Below are 18123 nucleotides of genomic sequence, written 5' to 3'. Positions count from 1 at the left end.
CCACATGGTGAAACAGTTCTTCAGATTAATGGAGAATGTTCTGTAGATGGTTCTATATAGAACCTTTTTGAAAAGGGTACTATTATTGTTTAATACATGGTATTTTGTAATTAATTTAATTATTTTATTCTTTATTGTTATCAAGGGTTTTTTTTTTTGGGTAGTTTTGTTGTTATGTGTGTGTATGTGACCGTGTACATATACATATGTTTCAAAAAGGTGAAAAATGAGAATTGGTGAATTGTATTTTTGTGATTGGAAGTATTGTATTTTTCCAATAAAAAAGGGTGCTATAGAGCTACCAAAAGGGTTCTTCTATTTTATAAGCTTGACATCATACCTGTAGAAGAACCTTTTGGAGTGCTATATAGAGCAATATACAGCACATTCTCCATTAAACTGAAGAGCCATTTCACCATGTGGAGAACTTTAGGCATGCAAATGCTTTTCTGTGTGCTCATGGTTCTATGTAGAAACATACTCTTAAAAAAGATGGTTCCTCATGGTTTTACGAAGACCTAAAAAACATTTGGATGATTAAAAGGTTCTTTGCATGGTGAAATGTTTCTTTATAGCAACCAAAGGGTTCTTCTGTTGTTAAAAGTTTGACATTGTAACTGTACACTGTACAAACTGTACCCTTTTCGGGTGCTATATAGAACCATATACAATCTGAAGAACCATTTCACCATGCACGGAACTATTTAGGCATGCAGATGCTTTTCTGAGTGTTCATGGTTCTATATAGAAGCACACTCTTAAGATGGTTCTTTCAGGGTTTGCATGGTGCAAAGGTTCTTCAGATTGATGGAGAATGTTTTTGAAAAGGGTTCTTTGCAGCAACCAAGAGGAACCTTTTTGGTTGCTATTTAGAACCATATACAGCACATTCTTCATTAATCCGAAGAACCATTTCACCATGCGGAGAACTTTAGGTATGCAAATGCTTTTCTGAGTTATCATGGTTCTATATAGAAGCATACACTAAAAAAGATGGCTCTTCAAGGGTTCATTAATAAAGACAGTAGTTCTACACAGAACCAAGAATACTCAAAGAACCTTATTCATGTTTAAAGGGTTCTTGGCGTGGTGAAATGGTTCTCCAGATTGATGGAGAATGTGCTCTAAATGGTTCTATACAGAGCTTTTTTGAAAAGGGTTCTTCTGTTCTTACAAGCTTGACATCGTATCTGTTAAAGAGCCTTTTTGGGTGCTGTATAGAACCATATGCATTCTCCATCAATCTGAAGAACCATTTCACCATGCAAAGAACCATTTAGTCATGCAAGAGTTCATGGTTCTAGATAGAGCCATTTTCTTTAATGAAGAACCCTTGAAGAACCGTCTTTAAAGTTTAATGATGATTTCAGCGATATGGTTGAGTACATGTCATATTTGTTTGTAATATATGTTGACACCTAGACCATCTTAGGCTCGGTGAATTAAATGGGTTCTAAGACTGCTGTACTGAAGTAACATTCTGATGGGTTTGCATGTTTAGTGCTGTCACTGGATGGATGGGTCTGGGACACTGTGCACCTCTGACTGGGCGGGGTGTTTAGAGGGGTTTTGTTTACAGTTCTGTTGTTCTGGAGAGCCTGGGAATGAATCTAGATCTCTGTATGTTTCTGTTAGTTGGAACTCGTCTGGTGGGTGGCTTTTGGACAACAACTTGCCTTGTTTGCATTTTTGGGCACCTACAAAACTGCTGCAGGGAAACAAGCACAAGTCTGCCTGAAGACATTTGTAGAAAATAGAAATGAAAACAGGGAAACAGCTTTAAAGCGATAGTTTGGCCGAAAAGTCAAATTGCCAGGTCATGGTTCATTGCAGAGAAACTTACCAACCTGGATTTCTGCATAGAGCCGAATACAGTTTAGTCACAGATTTTTGAACTGAAATGGTGTAAATCATATCAGATTTTAGAACCAGAACTACCAAATGTGTTCTAGACAATACGATTTTAGAACCTGAACTATCTGAGTACGGCTCATCAAATGAGAGTTTAGAACCTGAACTGAGGATGACTCATCCAATCAGAGTATAGAACCTGAACTGAGTAGGGCTCATCCAATCAGAGTTTAGAACCTGAACTGAGGACGGCTCATCCAACCAGAGTTTAGAATCTGAACTGAATATGGCTCATCCAATCAGAGTATAGAACCTGAACTGAGTACGGCTCATCCAATCAGAGTTTAGAACCTGAACTGAGTACGGCTCAACCAATCAGATTTTAGAACCAGAACTGAGGATGGCTCATCCAATCAGATTTTAGAACCTGAACTATCAGAGTATGGCTCATCCAACCAGAGTTTAGAACCAGAAATGAGTAAGGCTCATACAGTCAGAGTATAGATCCTGAACTGAGTACGGCTCATCCAATCAGAGTTTAGAACATGAACTGAGGATGGCTCAATCAATCAGAGTTTAGAACCTGAACTGAGTATGTCTCAACCAATCAGAGTTTAGAACCTAAACTGAGGATAGCTCATCCAGTCATCAGATTTCAGAACCTAAACTGAGGACGACTCATCCAATCAGATTTTAGAACCTGAACTGAGTACAGCTCAACAAATCAGATTTTAGAAGCTGAACTGAGTACGGCTCAACCAATCAGATTTTAAAACCTGAACTCAGTATGGCTCATCCAATCAGATTTTAGAGCCTGAACTAAGTACGGCTCAACCAATCAGATTTTAGAGCCTGAACTATCTGAATACAGCTCATCCAATCAGATTTTAGAGCCTGAACTATCTGAGTACGGCTCATCCAATCAGATTTAGAGCCTGAGCTATCTGACTACGGCTCATCCAATCAGATTTAGAGCCTGAACTATCTGAGTACAGCTCATCCAATCAGCGTTTAGAACCTGAACTAAGTACGGCTCATCCAGTCAGATTTTAGAAGCTGAATTGAGGATGGCCCACCCAATCAGAGTTTAGATCCTGAACTGAGTATGGCTCAACCAATCAGAGTTTAGAATCTGAACTGAGTACGGCTCATCCAATCAGAGTTTAGAACCTGAACTGAGTACGGCTCATCCAACCAGAGTTTAGAATCTGAACTGAGTATGGCTCATCCAATCAGAGTATAGAACCTGAACTGAGTACGGCTCATCCAATCAGAGTTTAGAACCTGAACTGAGTACGGCTCAACCAATCAGATTTTAGAACCAGAACTGAGGATGGCTCATCCAATCAGATTTTAGAACCTGAACTATCTGAGTACGGCTCATCCAACCAGTGTTTAGAACCTGAACCGAGTACAGCTCATCCAAAGAGATTAGAACCTGAACTTAGTACTGCTCATCCAATCAGAGTTGAGAACCTGAACTGTGTATGGCTCATCCAATCAGAGTACAGAACCTGACCTCAGTACGGCTCATCCAATCAGATTTTAGAACCTGAACTATCAGAGTATGGCTCATCCAACCAGAGTTTAGAACCAGAAATGAGTAAGGCTCATCCAGTCAGAGTATAGAACCTGAACTGAGTACGGCTCATCCAGTCAGATTTTAGAAGCTGAATTGAGGACGGCCCACCCAATCAGAGTTTAGATCCTGAACTGAGTACGGCTCATCCAATCAGAGTTTAGAACATGAACTGAGGATGGCTCAACCAATCAGAGTTTAGAACCTAAACTGAGGATAGCTCATCCAGTCATCAGATTTTAGAAGCTGAATTGAGGACGGCCCACCCAATCAGAGTTTAGATCCTGAACTGAGTATGGCTCAACCAATCAGAGTTTAGAATCTGAACTGAGTACGGCTCATCCAATCAGAGTTTAGAACCTGAACTGAGTACAGCTCATCTAACCAGAGTTTAGAATCTGAACTGAGTATGGCTCATCCAATCAGAGTATAGAACCTGAACTGAGTACGGCTCAACCAATCAGATTTTAGAACCAGAACTGAGGATGGCTCATCCAATCAGATTTTAGAACCTGAACTATCTGAGTACGGCTCATCCAACCAGTGTTTAGAACCTGAACCGAGTACAGCTCATCCAACCAGTGTTTAGAACCTGAACCGAGTACAGCTCATCCAAAGAGATTAGAACCTGAACTTAGTACTGCTCATCCAATCAGAGTTGAGAACCTGAAATGAGTACAACTCATCCAATCAGATTTTAGAGCCTGAACTATCTGAGTATGGCTAATCCAGTCAGATTTTAGAACCTGAACTGAGTATGGCTCATCTAATCAGAGTACAGAACCTGAACTGAGTATGGCTCATCCAATCAGAGTTTAGAACCTGACCTCAGTACGGCTCAACCAATCAGATTTTAGAACCAGAACTGAGGATGGCTCATCCAATCAGATTTTAGAACCTGAACTATCAGAGTATGGCTCATCCAACCAGAGTTTAGAACCAGAAATGAGTAAGGCTCATCCAGTCAGAGTATAGATCTGGAACTGAGTACGGCTCATCCAATCAGAGTTTAGAACATGAACTGAGGATGGCTCAACCAATCAGAGTTTAGAACCTGAACTGAGTATGTCTCAACCAATCAGAGTTTAGAACCTAAACTGAGGATAGCTCATCCAGTCATCAGATTTCAGAACCTAAACTGAGGACGACTCATCCAATCAGAGTTTAGAACTGAACTGAGTACTGCTCAACCAATCAGAGTTTAGAACCTGAACTGAGTATGGCTCATCCAATCAGATTTTAGAATCTGAATTGAGGACAGGCCACCCAAACAGAGTTTAGAAACTGACTTCAGTACGGCTCAACCATTCAGATTTTAGAACCTGAACTATCAGAGTATGGCTCATCCAACCAGAGTTTAGAACCTGAAGTGAGTAAGGCTCATCCAATCAGAGTATAGAACCTGAACTGAGTACGGCTCATCCAATCAGATTTTAGAACCTGAACTGAGTACGGCTCAACCAATCAGATTTTAGAACCTGAACTGAGTACAGCTCAACAAATCAGATTTTAGAAGCTGAACTGAGTACGGCTCAACCAATCAGATTTTAAAACCTGAACTCAGTATGGCTCATCCAATCAGATTTTAGAGCCTGAACTAAATACGGCTCAACCAATCAGATTTTAGAGCCTGAACTATCTGAATACAGCTCATCCAATCAGATTTTAGAGCCTGAACTATCTGAGTACGGCTCATCCAATCAGATTTAGAGCCTGAGCTATCTGACTATGGCTCATCCAATCAGATTTAGAGCCTGAGCTATCTGAGTACAGCTCATCCAATCAGAGTTTAGAACCTGAACTAAGTACGGCTCATCCAGTCAGATTTTAGAAGCTGAATTGAGGACGGCCCACCCAATCAGAGTTTAGATCCTGAACTGAGTATGGCTCAACCAATCAGAGTTTAGAATCTGAACTGAGTACGGCTCATCCAATCAGAGTTTAGAACCTGAACAGAGTACGGCTTATGCAATCAGATTTCAGAACCTAAACTGAGGACGACTCATCCAGTCAGAGTTTAGAACTGAACTGAGTACTGCTCAACCAATCAGAGTTTAGAAACTGAAGTGAATATGGCTTCATCCAATCAGATTTTAGAACCTTAACTGAGTACGGCTCAATCAATCAGAGTTTAGAACCTAACCTGAGTACAGCTTATCCAATCAGATTTTAGAACCTGAACTGAGTATGGCTCATCCAATCAGATTTTAGAACCTGAATTGAGGAAAGCCCACCCAATCAGAATTTAGAACCTGAACTGAGTATGGCTCAATCAATCAGAGTTTAGACCCTGAACTGAGTACAGCTCATCCAATCAGAGTTTAGAACCTGAACTGAGTACAGCTCAACTAATCAGATTTTAGTACCTGAACTGAGTGTGGCTCAGCCAATCAGATTTTATAAACTATCTGAATTAGCATCAGCCAAACACATTTTAGAACTGAACCTTTCTGCATGCTGTCCAATGTTTAAAAAAATCCTGCATAATTAAGTGGTTAAGATGTAAACAGAGTGGTTCTGAGTGGTTTGGTGTGAAACGCCCTGTTCTAGATAAATTTAGCAAGTCAGAACCGTTTGCAGTGGTGGTGATAGGAACCAGCCGTCCCCCTCTAAAAGCTCCTCACAGAAAGTTCCTACATAAAATGGTTCTGAATTCACTGCCTGATGACTGAGACGCTGTTTTATGATAGTTTAGAGAACTTAAACTCCATTCATGGTGGAGGGAGACATGCAGGGCGCTGTGTGGCAAAATAGTCCCCAAAGAAAACTTATTCCAGATTTTCAGATCATTATTTTGAGCAACAGGATGAAGGGAGACAGAGAAGAATAATGAACAACCTCCAGTGTTCTACTGCTTTTGTGCAACAGATTTACAAAGTAACCAGTAAAGCAAAGTATACTATATGCACAAAAGTATTGAGACACCTACATATCACACCCACAGGAGCTTCTATGAATCCCCCCTTTGCAGCTACAACAGCTTCCACTCTTCTGGGAAGCTTCCTACAAGATGTTGGAGAGTGTCTGTGGGATTTTGTGTCCATTCATCAAGAAGAGCATTTGTGATGTCAGACACTGATGTTGCATGATAATAATAATAATCTTTATTTGTATAGCACCTTTCATACATACATGCAACTCAAAGTGCTTTACAGAATAAATAAAAAGAAAACAAAGATAAGCAAAACACATTAAAAGAAATAAAGATAGAAGGAAACAAAATAAAATAATGAAATAAACTGAAAAAGATAAAATGAAAGAGATAGAACAGACAAATGTTTCTTAACTAAAAGCAGATCTAAACAGGAAGGTTTTAAGATTACTCTTGAAGCTGTACAGGGATGTAATGCCTCTTAGCTCCTCAGGAAGAGAGTTCCAAAGCTTTGGGCCGTAGTGGCTAAAAGCACCCTCGCCAATCTTTAACCGGGTTTTAGGAATCACCAGTAGATTACTGTTTGAAGACCTGAGAGACCTGACAGGAACATATCTCACCATCATTTCACTGAGGTAAAGAGGAGCAAGACCATGAAGACATTTAAAAACCATCACCAGAACCTTAAAATCTATTCTAAAACTGACAGGTAACCAGTGCAGTGAGTGGAGTGCAGGTGTAATATGATCTCTCTTTCTTCTCCGGGTCAAGACCCTTGCAGCAGCATTCTGAACTCGCTGTAGGTGAGAGATAGAGCTCTTTGGGAGAGCAGATAAAACAGCGTTGCAATAATCTATCCTTGATGTGATAAATGCATGGACAAGTTTTCCACTATCAGCAGGAGAGAGCATATCTCGGACCTTAGCGATGTTTCTAAGGTGAAAATAAGCTGTCTTGCATGTAGTCATGATGTGTGATTTAAAGCTGAGCTCATTATCAAAAGTGACGCCCAAGTTCTTAACACATTGTTTGGCCTTCAGATTCATTTGATTTAAATAAGTCTGAACATCATTCTTTTGTGAATCACTGCCAATAACAAGAACCTCTGTCTTCTCTTTATTTAATTGCAGAAAATTGTCTGACATCCATGTCTGTATATCACCTATGCACTCAAACAGTGAGCTAATTGATTTTAGGGCTTTAGGTTCTAAAGAAATGTAAAGTTGAGTGTCATCTGCATATTGATGATAACTAATACCATGTTTGTTAATGATATGCGGTAATGGAAGCATATATAGGTTGAACAGTAAAGGCCCAAGAATTGATCCTTGGGGGACGCCACAAGTTATTTTTTGACGTGTGGAGGAAGAGGTACCTAATGCAACATAGTAATCGCGCCCAGTTAGATACGATCTAAACCAGTCTAAGACTAAGCCACTAAGGCCTACCCAGCTCTGTAGTCGATCAATAAGTATTTCATGATCAACAGTGTCAAAAGCAGCGCTTAAATCTAGGAGAAAAAGGACTGAGAGTTTGCCTGCATCTTTATTCAATCTCAGGTCATTTACTACCCTAACTAGTGCTGTTTCAGTGCTATGGAGAGCTCTGAAACCAGACTGAAAAGTGTCATTTATTTGGTTTACTTTAACATAATCATTCAACTGGGTTGACACAACTTTTTCAATGATTTTGCTAAGAAAAGGAAGGTTAGATATAGGTCGATAATTATTGAGAAATGTGGGATCAAGATTTCTGTTCTTTAGTAGTGGTTTAACCACTGCAGTTTTAAGAATATTAGGGAATTCTCCCAGTTGCAAGGACTGATTAACAATCATTAGAACTTCATTAGATAATGAGCTCAGAACCTGCTTGAAAAAGCATGTTGGTAGAGGGTCCAGTTCACATGTAGAGGATTTAAGTGATGAAGTCACGTCAAATAGTGTTACCATGTCAACTTCCTTGAAGTAAGACATATTACAGTTAGGATGACTAACTGATATCAGGGCTGGTAGTCTATTAGTGCTTGTTGCTATATTCTGCCTTAAATTAGTAATCTTGTCCCCAAAAAATATTGCAAACTCATCACATTTTTCAACTGAAACGGATTCAGGGAAGACATGGGAGGTGGGGTTTACTAGCCGATCTATACTTCTGAACAGGGCAGCTGAGTTATTACTGGTTGAGTCGATTAAGGTAGAGTAATAGTTTTTCCGTGCTGATTTCACTTCACTGTTGTAAGTCTGTAATGTTGTTTTATAGATATCAAAATGTACTACCAATTTTGACCTTCGCCAACATCTCTCAGCCTGCCTGCAGTCTTGCCTGAGTTTTATAATAGATGTAGTGTTTCTCCAGGGCATCTTAATTCTTCCAGAAATAGTTTTAGTTACTTTTGGTGCCACAACATCAATACAGCTCCTAACTCTGTGTATGAATGTTTCAACTTACTCATTCCCATTTTCTGAGAGGGGAGGGAGGGACTGTATCATGTCTGTGAAGGCCACGGCACTGCCAGCACTGAGATAACGCTTGGCATGAGAGGGTCTGGCTCACAATTTCCATCCTAGATCATCCCAAAGGTGTTCATTGGGGTTGAGGTCAGGACTCTGTGAGGGTCAGTCAAGTTTTTCCACACCAAACTCAGCCAGTCAGGCCTTTATGGAGCTGCTTTGGTCACTGAGGCTCAGTCATGCTGGAACAGGAAAGGTTCTTCCCCAAACTGTTCCCACCAAGTTGGCATTGATTCCCTTCACTGGAACTAAGGGTTCTAAACCAACCCCTGATAAACAGCCCTGTAGCATCATCCCTTCTCCTCCAAACTTTACAGCTGGCACAGTGCAGTCAGGCAGGTAGCGTTCTCCTGGCATTCGCCAAACCCAGACTCATCCATCAGACAGACAGATAGAGAAGCTGATTGGTCACTCCACAGAACATGGTTCCTCTGCTCTGGTCCAGTGGTGGCGGTTAACTCCACTCTGTCGGACGCTTATCATTGTGCTTGGTGATGTAAGGCCTGCATGCAGCTGCTTGACCTGCTCAAACCCTGCCTGAAGCTCCCAGCCCTCAGTTTCTGTGCTGATGTTGATGCCAGAGGAGGTCTGAACTCTGTAACTTTACGTGGTCTGATACTTCATGGCTGAGTTGCTGTGTTTCCTAATTGCTTCCACTTTTCAATAATACACTCACAGCTCATTGTGAAACTTCTAGCAGGGAAGAAATTTCACAAAAATCTTAGTACAGTCCCACCCTCAAAGCTCTTTAGAATGATCCATTCTTTCACAGAAGGTACTGATACTTCAGTAAAATAATGACTCAAGTAAAAGTTAAAGTATTAGGTCAAAAAGACTGCTTAAGTACTGAGTAAAGTATAAACCTGCAGTGGAGCTGCTTAATGAATCCAGCATCAGTCAAAACACAAGATGAAGTTTGTATTCTTCTCTTTTTGGGGTTCTTTTGTTCTAAAATTAAACACTAAAGCTCCGTCAGCTAAAGTCAGAGATGAGACCAAGTTCAAAGCAGTGCAGATGCTGTCAAAACCGAAACAGAATGAAATTAAACACAAAAAGGAATTAGGAACTAAATATGAATGACTAAAACATAACTGAGTTAGTAGACTCCTTTTCTCACTAATATATGTAATAATATGTAACTAGTTACTACCCACCTTCCAAGTTCCAGATATATATATATATATATATATATATATATATATATATATATACATTATGTATCTCACAAAAGTGAGTGCACCCCTCACATTTCTGCAGATATTTTATTCTATCTTTTCATGGGACGACACTATAGAAATGAAACTTGGATATAACTTAAAGGAGTCAGTGTGCAGTTTGTATAGCAGTGCAGATTTACTGTGCTCTGAAAACAACTCAACACATATCCATTCATGTCTAAATAGCTGGCAGCACAAGTGAGTCCACCTCACAGTGAACGTGTCCACATTGTGCCCCACATTGTGTCCCTCCCTGGTGTCATGTGACTCGTTAGAGCTACAAGGTTCTAGGTGTGAAAGGGGAGCAGGGCTGTTAAGTTTGGTACTTTGGGTACAAATCGCTCTTACTGACAACTGGATATTCAACACGGCACCTCATGGCAAAGAACTCTCTGAGGATGTGAGGAATAGCATTGTTGCTCTCCACAAAGACAGCCTAGCCTATAAGAAGACTGCTAACACCCTGAAACTAAGCTATTGTACAGTGGACAAGGTCATACAGCGGTTTTCCAGGACAGATTCCACTTGGAACAGGCCTCACCATGGTCGACCAAAGACGTTGAGTCCACATGTTTAGCGTCATGTCCAGAGGTTGGCTTAAAAAAATAGACGCATGAGTGCTGCCAGCATTGCTGCAGAGGTTGAAAAAGTGGGAGGTCAGCCTGTCAGTGCTCAGACCATACGCCGCACAATGCATCAACTCAGTCTGCATGGCCGTCATCCCAGAAGGAAGCATCTTCTGAAGCTCATTCACAAGAAAGCCCGCAAACAGTTTGCTGAAGACAAGCAGTTCAAGAATATGGATTACTGGAACCATGTCCTGTGGTCTGATGAGACCAAGATAAACTTGTTTGGCTCAGATGGTGTCCAGAGTTCAGGTATCGGAGGAGAAGATCTAGGATCGGTGCAGCTCTGCTTTTAGGGGGTTGATTAGTGCTGCAGGCGCTGTATGTGTTTTTAATATCAGCAGTTTCTTCCGCCAGAAAAGTAGTTCCAGCTCAGACTGCAAGTGTGGTGGTGGTAGCCAGTGGAGCCGCGTGGGCTGTTTGCGAGGGATTGTGTTTTTCTTTGGCCTGTTCTAAGGCCACAGTCGGGCTGAGCCGCGTCTGACAGCAGGTCCGATTCGGCTGTTTCTCGCTAAGCCAGATAACAAGGCCTAACAGCGGCGTGGATAAAGCCTCTGAACGGCCCAACAAAGCCAGGGGCTTTACTGCCCCGCAATCTGCTGACTCGCCCTGCTGCAGCTAATACAGCCCTCTGACCGCCCCACTATTGTTACTCCCAACCTGCCTGTTTTTCTCTGCTATCACTCCATCCATCTCTTCATCCCCCCATCACTCTCTCTCCACACTGTGAGCCTCTCTCTCTCCCTCTGTTGTCCCTTTTCCTCTCTGTCCCTCTGTTTCTTTTTCTCTCTTTTCTATCGTGTTTTGTTCTCTCTCTCTATCTCCATCTCACTCTCCTTACTTTCTCTTACTCTTACACTCTTTTTCTGTCTCTCTCCATCCTCTCTCTCTCCCCTCCCTTCCCTCTTTTCTATCTCTCTTGCTTTTCACTTTCTCTATTATTCTCCTCCTTCTCTTTTTCTCTTTTCTGCTTCTCTATCTTCCTGTTATTCTTTTCCTTATTTCTCACTTTCTCTCTTCCCTTTCTCTTTCTCTATTTCTTTCTGTCTCTCTCCATCTTCTCTCACTCTCCCCCTCACTCTTTCCTCTCTCTCTTCTCTTTCTCTGTTTCTCTCTTTCTCTGCCTCTTCCCTCACTCTCACCCACTCTCTTTTTTCTCTCTCTTGCTTTTCTTTTTCCATTATTCTCCCCCTTATCTCTCTTTCTCTCTGTCTCTCTCTATCTCTTTTCTGTCTCTTCGACTTCTCTCTCTCTCTTTCTCTCTCTTTCAATTAAATTCATATCAGTTCAGCTTAATTAGTTGGACTTATTGTTCCCAAATCACAATAAAGTTTTTAAAAAGTCAAATCTCTCTCTCTCTCTCTCTCTCTCTCTCTCTCTCTCTCTGTCTCTCTCTCTCTCTTTCTCTTCTCCCTCTCTCTCTCTTTCTCTCTCTCTCTCTCTCTCTCTCTCTCTCTCTCTCTCTCTCTATGACCCCCTCTCCCTCCATCACTCTCTCTCTTTCCATCCATGACCCCCTCCTCTCCCTTTCTCTCGTTCTTGTTTGCTCTGTCTCACTCTGGTCAGTCACAGGCTCTCTCGGCCGCTGCACTGGTACACTGACCGCTCACACACCCCTGACGGAGGACGACAGGGCTGACCGCCGTGTGGTGTGAACGGTAGTGTGTGTGTATGTGTGTGTGTCGGGTGTGTGTGTTTCTGCGTCTCTCTCAGCCATGTGCGAGTGTCTGCGAGGGATTTTTCGGGTCACCTGGACACCCACTTCTCGCTCAGGTGAGTCAGCTTGCAGTGTAACTACTCATTAAAGGGGAACACCACCAATTTACTGAAATTCCTCTATAATTCAGTGTTTAAGATTCAAACAGTCGTTTAGATTCGTAAAACAGCGTCTCAGTCATCAGGCAGTGAATTCAGAACTATTTCATGTAGGAACTTTCTGTGAGGAGCTTTTAGAGGGGGACGTCTGGTTCCTATCACCACCACTGTGAACAGTTCTGACTTGGTAAGTTTATCTAGAACAGAGCGTTTCTTACCAAACCGCTCAGAACTGCACTGATTACATCTTAACCAGTTAATTATGGAGAAATTTTTAAAAATCAGTGGCATTCCCCTTTAAAGATGGCTGCCTAAAGGCTGCCTAAAGGCTGCCTACGAACCAAATATTACCAGAGGTCAAAGGGCAATAAGATATTAGTGCTAATTGATAAATCGTCAATACTGATGTACCAGTATGCTAAACACAAATTTAACTCATTCATGACCAACAGCTGGATTTAATGATAATGAAAAAGACCACAGAACGTGTTCTGATTGGTGGAAAATGACTAGATTTTGTAGAGCTATATCTTGGATCATCATCTCACAGTCCTCATTAGATTTTTGGTGATTAAGCCTAATTTTCTGACTTCATTTACAATAAAAATCAGATTTTCTATTGTTTTGTTTAATCTGTCACCTTGTGCTGACAAAAGTAACTAAATATGAATGACTAAAGCAGAAGTAGACTCCTTTACTCACTAAAATACCTTAGTAAGAAAAAAATATTAAACATATTAAAAATAAAAAATAGTGAGGAGAGCGCAAATCAAGTACATGTACTTGAGTAAGTGTAAGTAGTTACTACCCACTTCTGGTTTTATGCAAGAAAATATTGTGTGACCAAAAAATGACTAACCTAAAAGTGCTGCTTGCATAAGTATTCAACCCCTGTTGCCCTAACGTGGACACACCTGGCTTCCAATCAGCTTAAAACCTTTATATATATCTATATGGCAGTTTTTTGAAAAACAAGAAGGATTCTCCTCTGATGTCAAGCTTCTTTACAACAGAAGAGCCCTTTTTAGTGCCATATGGGGCAGTCATGGGCTGGAGGGAACTGGCCCTGTGACCGGATGGTCGCCGGTTTGATCCCCAGAGCCGAGAGTTTATGACTGAGGTGTCCTTGAGCAAGACACCTAACCCCCAACTGCTCCCCTGGTGCCGTGGATAGGGCTGCCCACTGTCCCCTAATGTGTGTATCCTCACTAGCATGTATGTGGTGTTTCACGTCACGGATGGTTTAAATGTGGAGATGGAATTTCCCAGTTTGTGGGATTTAAAAAACTATCACTTATAGAACCATATAGAACACACTCTTTAAAAAGATGGCTCTTTAAAGGTTCCCTAACAAAGACAGTAGTTCTATGCAGAACCAAGAACACACATAGAACCTTTTGCATGCTTAAAGGGTTCTTAGCATGGTGCAATCGTTCTTCAGATTGATGGAGAATGTGCTGTAAATGGTTCTATATAGAACCTTTTTGAAAAGTGTTCTATAAAGCAACCAAAAGGGATCTTCTGTTGTTACAAGCTTGACGTCCTAACTGTAGAAGAAGCTTTTTAGTTCCATATAGAACCACATACAACACGTTCTCCCTCAATCTGAAGAACCATTTCTCCATGCAGAGAACCCTTTAAGCATGCAAGTGGTTCTTTGAGTGTTCATGGTTCTGTAGAGGACCATCTTTTTGCTTAAGAGTGTATTGGATATAGAATTGTAATCAGTTTTGAAAGTGTTGAAGTGTTGATATCGGGTCTGTACCCAGTATCGGCCGATCCTGAGTTCAGGTATTGGAGGAGAAGATCTAGGATCGGTGCAGCTCTGCTTTTAGGGGGTTGATTAGTGCTGCAGGCGCTGTATGTGTTTTTAATATCAGCAGTTTCTTCTCCCAGAAAAAGTAGTTCCAGACCTTAGTGATGAATTTTGTGATTTTAAGTGGAACAAATTATCTTTTCAGCTGTGTGTTTTGAAAAATGTCTTCAGATTTGAGCTTTTCAAAGGAAATTTAACAGATTTTCAGATGTGGACACTGAGGGTTAATTATGTCACACGATTTAATTACATAGAGTCAAGATGTTTGTTTGTGACCTCAAGATAAAATGCTGTTTGTTGAAGGTTGACTTATTCTTGGTTTGCAGTTAAACAAGCCTTTTAGTTCCTTTTTGGGGAGCATGAGTGTGAACCATAATACAGATTTATTATTTTAACCTATTGAGAAATTAAATCAGTGACAGGTTTCTATCCCATAAAGCAGCATCACACTCTGGCCAAATGGGTTTTTATGTTTTTAAATAGCATTATGTGCACTTTAAGTATGATATGCAGGTCCTGAGTATGGCTGGGTATCATTTCAATATTGATACCGATTCCCAAACAATATTTTTTGATACCTTTTTTAAGATTACAAACTGGAAGTGGGCGTGGCCTACAGCAAACAGGAGTGCACAGTGCTAGAACTAGGGTTATTTACCGACTGTACCAAATTTCAAAAGTTTCAAAAGATTTTTAAAAAATTAACAAAAATTTTTTTTTTATTAAAAAACATCAATCAATCAATCAATCAATCAATCAATCAACCTTTATTTTGACTCAGAAGTACATTGAGGGCAATCCTCATTTCAATGTAGCCAAGCATTTACAAAAACAGGGATTGACATGACAAAGAAAATGATAACTACATTTAATCATTTTAAATTAAAAGAAAATTTAAAATAGCAGTGAATGAAAGATAAAAGTAGATAAAAATACAACTTGAGATTTAAATGATAAGAAATTAAGATCAAAAGTAGATAAGAAATTAGTAAGGTAATAATACAATATCACAAAAAATCTTTTAAAAAGTAATGATAAAAAACTATTTAAAATAGTTGGTTGATTTTGATTTATAAGACACTCTCCGGTCATTTGCCAGAATACAGTCATGGCCAAAAGTTTTGAGAATGATACAAATATTAATTTTTACAAAGTCTACTGCTTCAGTTTTTATAATGGCAATTTGCATAATCTCCAGAATGTTATAAAGAGTGATCAGCTTAACGGCAATTAATTGCAAAGTCAATATTTGCCTAGAAAATGAACTTTATCCCCCAAAACACATTTCAACTTCATTGCAACCCTGCCTTAAAAGGACCAGCTAACATTGTTTCAGTGATTGCTCCATTAACACAGGTGTGAGTGTTGATGAGGACAGGGCTGGAGATCAATCTGTCATGATTAAGTAAGAATGACACCACTGGACACTTTAAAAGGAGGCTGGTGCTTGGCATCATTGTTTCTCTTCTGTTAACCATGGTTATCTCTAAAGAAACATGTGCAGTCATCATTGCACTGCACAAAAATGGCCTAACAGGGAAGAGTATCGCAGCTAGAAAGATTGCACCTCAGTCAACAATCTATCGCATCATCAAGAACTTCAAGGAGAGAGGTTCCATTGTTGCCAAAAAGGCTCCAGGGCGCCCAAGAAAGACCAGCAAGCGCCAGGACCGTCTCTTAAAAGTGTTTCAGCTACGGGATCGGGCTACCAGCAGTGCAGAGCTTGCTCAGGAATGGCAGCAGGCAGGTGTGAGTGCATCTGCACGCACTGTGAGGCGGAGACTCTTGGAGCAAGGCCTGGTCTCAAGGAGGGCAGCAAAGAAGCCACTTCTCTCCAGAAAAAACATCAGGGACAGACTGATATTCTGCAAAAGGTACAGGGAGTGGACTGCTGAGGACTGGGGTAAAGTCATTTTCTCTGATGAATCCCCTTTCCGATTGTTTGGGACATCTGGAAAACAGTTTGTTCGGAGAAGACGAGGTGAGCGCTACCACCAGTCTTGTCTCATGCCAACTGTAAAGCATCCTGAAACCATTCATGTGTGGGGTTACTTCTCAGCCAAGGGAATCGGCTCTCTCGCAGTCTTGCCTAAAAACACAGCCATGAATAAAGAATGGTACCAGAATGTCCTCCGAGAGCAACTTCTCCCAACCGTCCAAGAGCAGTTTGGTGATCAACAATGCCTTTTCCAGCATGATGGAGCACCTTGCCATAAAGCAAAGGTGATAACTAAATGGCTCAGGGAACAAAACATAGAGATTTTGGGTCCATGGCCTGGAAACTCCCCAGATCTTAGTCCCATTGAGAACTTGTGGTCAATCATCAAGAGACAGGTGGACAAACAAAAACCTACAAATTCTGACAAAATGCAAGCATTGATTGTGCAAGAATGGACTGCTATCAGTCAGGATTTGGTCCAGAAGTTGATTGAGAGCATGCCAGAGAGAATTGCAGAGGTCCTGAATAAGAAGGGTCAACATTGCAAATATTGACTTGCTGCATTAACTCATTCTAACTGTCAATAAAAGCTTTTGTTACTCATAATATGATTGCAATTATATTTCTGTATGTGATAAAAACATCTGACAAACACACATAAAAACCAGAGGGCAGCAGATCATGTGAAAATATAATATTTGTGTCATTCTCAACTTTTGGCCATGACTGTACATCACTTAATTGATAAATACAAATAACAGTAATTATCAGACTCGCTCTAGTAACTGGATCAGCTGCCAGGTATAGTTTTTACTGAACAAATCTGCTTTTAGTCACAGTGCACCAGTGAGCTGGAATTCACTAGACCAGAGTCCAGACCTCAACACCACTGCATAGGTTTGATTACTTCAGAAAATCATCAACCAGCTTCTCAGACTGAGCTTTGGAGGCGTGTCTGCAGATTCTTTGAGGAGCTGAAAGTGAGGCTCCTGAGAAGAATGGAAGCTGGACTGAAGGGAAAGCCCCCCCCACTCCCCCCAATTCTTCAGTGATATGAAGCTAAAGTCAGATATTCTCCAGATTCTTGGTGGAATTTTCCCGTTCCACCTTATATAGTGCAGCAGTTACATTCTGGCACTTCAGGCGTGCTGGACTATTTAAGGTGGAACGGGAAAGTTAGCTAGATAGCTACCGAGAGTGCTATTAGTGATTTTATATGCTTCTTATGAAGAAAAACACCAAAATTCACTGAAACCACATTAATCTAACATAAAGCAGTGATTATTGTAATTTATTAACAGAGAAAATTCTCACATTTGTGGGTTTCTTTGTAAAATATCAATGATGTTGAGTTTTACTAGTTTTGCGTGAGCACAACATCAGCACTGTAATAAAAGTGGGTCCTACATAATGTACAGATCATATATTCTGTATAACTGTAGGTTTTATTCCTCCACAGCATCACAGCCATATATCTCCAGTGAACAGTGCATGTCTCTGAAGCAGAACCATCTCTCAGAGCTTAAAAGAACGTTAAATATAGCTCAGGTTGAAAAGCCTTCAGTTCAGAGAAGTCATGGAAATTATAATGTGTTTTTGTGTAAAACTGAAACGACGTGATGTGTTCATTCAAATGAAAGTGGAACATACTGCAGTGTGCTGTTATACTTCAAAATGCAGATTATAATGTATTGCTGTGTTCACTATACTGTCAAAAGTATTTGGTCATCTGGCTTCACACGCATATGAACTTGAGTGACATCCCATTCTTAATCCATAGGGTTTAATATGATGTGAGCCCACCCTTTGCAGCTATAACAGCTTCAACTCTTCTGGGAAGGCTTTCCACAAGGGTTAGGAGTGTGTTTATGGGAATTTCTGACCGTTCTTCCAGAACG

The sequence above is a fragment of the Pygocentrus nattereri genome, chromosome 7 (genome assembly GCF_015220715.1).
Source record: "Pygocentrus nattereri isolate fPygNat1 chromosome 7, fPygNat1.pri, whole genome shotgun sequence".
Classification (NCBI taxonomy): Eukaryota; Metazoa; Chordata; class Actinopteri; order Characiformes; family Serrasalmidae; genus Pygocentrus; species Pygocentrus nattereri.
The sequence above is the reverse complement of the archived record's forward strand: the minus strand, read 5'-3'. Positions refer to the sequence as shown.